Consider the following 4,048-nt stretch of genomic DNA (forward strand, 5'->3'; position numbering starts at 1 on the left):
CTAAACAAATCTATATGCCCATAACGTTATTCCTAAAAATTCCCAATATTCCCAAAATTACCTAGAAATTACCATTACTTATTGTAAAAATAGTGCTTTGAGAGACTTGTCAAGGACCATATCACCTCCACCCTACCTGACACCCTAGACCCACTCCAATTTGCTTGCCGCCCAAATAGGTCCACAGACGATGCAATCTCAACCACACTGCAAACTGCCCTAACCCATCTGGACAAGAGGAATACCTATGTGAGAATGCTGTTCATCGACTACAGCTCAGCATTTAACACCATAGTACCCTCCAAACTCGTCATCAAGCTCGAGACCCTGGGTCTCGACCCTGCCCTGTGCAACTGGGTACTGGACTTCCTGACGGGCCGCCCCCAGGTGGTGAGGGTAGGTAACAACATCTCCACCCCGCTGATCCTCAACACTGGGGCCCCACAAGGGTGCGTTCTGAGCCCTCTCCTGTACTCCCTGTTCACTCACGACTGCGTGGCCACGCACGCCTCCAACTCAATCATCAAGTTTGCGGATGACACAACAGTGGCAGGCTTGATTACCAACAACGACGAGACAGCCTACAGGGAGGAGGTGAGGGCCCTCGGAGTGTGGTGTCAGGAAAATAACCTCACACTCAACGTCAACAAAACTAAGGAGATGATTGTGGACTTCAGGAAACAGCAGAGGGAACACCCCCCTATCCACATCGATGGAACAGTAGTGGAGAGGGTAGTAAGTTTTAAGTTCCTTGGCGTAAACATCACAGACAAACTGAATTGGTCCACCCACACAGACAGCATTGTGAAGAACCTCAGGAGAACCTCAACCTCAGGAGGCTGAAGAAATTCGGCTTGTCACCTAAAACACTCACAAACTTCGACAGATGCACAATCGATAGCATCCTGTCGGGCTATATCACCGCCTGGTACGGCAACTGCTCCGCCCACAACCGTAAGGCTCTCCAGAGGGTAGTGAGGTCTGCACAACGCATCACCGGGGGCAAACTACCTGCCCTCCAGGACACCTACACCACCCGATGTCACAGGAAGGCCATAAAGATCATCAAGGACAACAACCACCTGAGCCACTGCCTGTTCACCCCGCTATCATCCAGAAGGCGAGGTCAGTACAGGTGCATCAAAGCTGGGACCGAGAGACTGAAAAACAGCTTCTATCTCCAGGCCATCAGACTGTTGAACAGCCATCACTAACATTGAGTGGCTGCTGCCAACACACTGACTCAACTCTAGCCACTTTAATAATGGGAATTGATGTAAAATATATCACTAGCCACTTTAAGCAATGCTACTTAATATAATGTTTACATACCCTACATTATTTATCTCATATGTATACGTAGATACTGTACTCTATATCATCTACTGCATCTTTATGTAATACATGTATCACTAGCCACTTTAAACTATGCCACTTTGTTTACATACACATCTCATATGTATACGTATATACTGTACTCGATACCATCTACTGCATCTTGCCTATGCCGCTCTGTATCATCACTCATTCATATATCTTTATGTACATATTCTTTATCCCTTTACACTTGTGTGTATAAGGTAGTAGTTTTGGAATTGTTAGTTAGATTACTCATTGGTTATTACTGCATTGTCGGAACTAGAAGCACAAGCATTTCGCTACACTCGCATTAACATCTGCTAACCATGTGTATGTGACAAATAAAATTTGATTTGATTTGATTTGAAAATACATTGTTGTTTACCATTTCATTACCCAGTCACATTATTCGAGACAGTAGAAGGTTTCCACTATTTAGTTCTCAATTGTTGATGTAGTCTATGTGTCTGTGCCTTTTGGTAAACCTATGCAGCCCAAAGATATTTATAACTAATCCAAGATAGTTAATCTAGTGGTAATTTCCACGACATGGTGTAGAATTTCCACGACACCACCTTTTCATGTTGTTTATTAAAATACTTTTAATTAAAATCATATGGTTTGGTTTCAGTAGGCTATTTCAAAACCAAATGGTAATTCCAGGTAGTCACAAAAATTGATGAGTGTTGGTTTTATGGGGATTTGAATGAATGGAGCGAATTTGGAGGCAGTTTATTTTCCCCTGTGAGCAAGAAGCAGTTTTTGGAGGAGCAGTTGGAAAGGATGTGGAGCCCCAGCGGGATTTCTGACTGCTCATCTCCACTCCACTCACATACTCTGGTCTGTAGGCAGCCGATATGGGCTGCTAGATCTGAATCTAGATCTGTACTATCATCTAGGAATGATGTTAGAGAGGAAGAGGTGAAGCGAGAGGCCCAACTGCCAAAAATCAGTCTTCTCCAGCAGGTGGCGATGTTTTGTTTTAAGAGTTTTTGTATGGAGGTCAATAGAGTACCACAATATGAATCATAATTCCCTGGCGTGACCTTTTGATAAACGTGTAAGTCTCTCTAGGACAAGGTAACTTGTCAATATATTCGCCTGTATTTACCCCCCAAAATGAAATGCTAGTCATAAAGACCCACAAATGCCATGATGATCTGGACGAGACTGCCGAATCGAGGCAAAGGTAAGAATCTCTGGATTAACTATCTAATGTTAGTTACATGTAGTATGAATACATTTGCAACATTTATTTAAATGTACAATTCTCTGAAGTGTCTTGGGCAAGTTTTAAATGGACACAATACCTGTTAGCAAAGGTGTCAGTTAGAGATAACGTGCAGGAGCTTGCAGGTATTTGTAGTCTTGCGTGATGTCTACTTTGATGCTAATATGCATTTTCAAATCTGAGAGTAAATAGAGAATATATTGATAAAAGTCACATTGTCCAAGAGTAAGTAAGATAGTGCTGACAGATGTGGCAGCTCTGCTTCTAGCTCCTAAGCAACTTTACAGTATTTAGTTTTTTTGTGTGTTATTTCTTGCATCATTAGCCCATCATTTGTGCTATTACATACAGCCGGAAATAACTTTTGGATATCAGAGCAGCGGTAACAGCGTTATGAACAGGAATACGACTTTCCAGAATTGGATCCTTTGTTCGTACCCCCCCCAAGTCAATTGAACTGATTCCAGAGACAGATCCGAAACACCGCTGGCAGAGAAGAGGTATTCAGAGTGGACTTCCGTCTCAGAAGGCGCACACACCATCCACCGCTTCTGAGTATATTACTCGCTAATGTTCAGTCTCTGGATAATAAAGTAGACGGGCTCAGGGCGAGGATCTCCTTCCAGAGACACATAAGGAATTGTAACATACTCTGTTTCAAGGAAATATGTGTCACGGTTTTCCTCCTCTTCATCTGAAGAGGAGAGGCGAGAAGGATCGGAGGACCAATATGCGGCGTGGTAAGTGTCCATGGTTCTTTTAATAAGAATATCTCAACATGAACACAACTACAAAACAAGAAACGTGAAAACCCAAAACAGTCCCATGTGGCACAAACACTGACACAGGAAACAATCACCCACAAAATACCCAAAGAATATGGCTGCCTAAATATGGTTCCCAATCAGAGACAACGATAAACACCTGCCTCTGATTGAGAACCACTCTAGGCATCCATAGACTTACCTAGACAACTAAACTGAACACAACCCCATTAATCTAATAAAACCCCTAGACAAGACGAAACACAATAAATCACCCATGTCACACCCTGGCCTAACCAAAATAATAAAGAAAACAAAGATAACTAAGGCCAGGGCATGACAATATGGCTCTCTCGGGATATACTGTCTCCGTCCATACAGCCAGCTGGGTTCTCAGTACATTGCACAGACAGGAATAAAGAACTCTCCGGAAAGAAGAAAGGTGGGGTTGTATGTTTTGTGATTAAAGACCTAGTTATATTTTACATCAATAGCAGTCAATATTTAATCGTCAACTTACTTAGTCTCATCTGAAAGTGGTAAATTCTTGGTTATCTTCACGAACCCTGGCTAACAAGTTGAATCAGCAATAGAACATTTTGTTTAATTATTTATTTACTAAATACCTAACTAATCACACAGAATTAGATATACACAGAATGGATCATACATTGATTACAAATGATGTCATAAA

The sequence above is a fragment of the Oncorhynchus clarkii genome, chromosome 7, assembly GCF_045791955.1.
Source record: "Oncorhynchus clarkii lewisi isolate Uvic-CL-2024 chromosome 7, UVic_Ocla_1.0, whole genome shotgun sequence".
Lineage (NCBI taxonomy): Eukaryota > Metazoa > Chordata > Actinopteri > Salmoniformes > Salmonidae > Oncorhynchus > Oncorhynchus clarkii.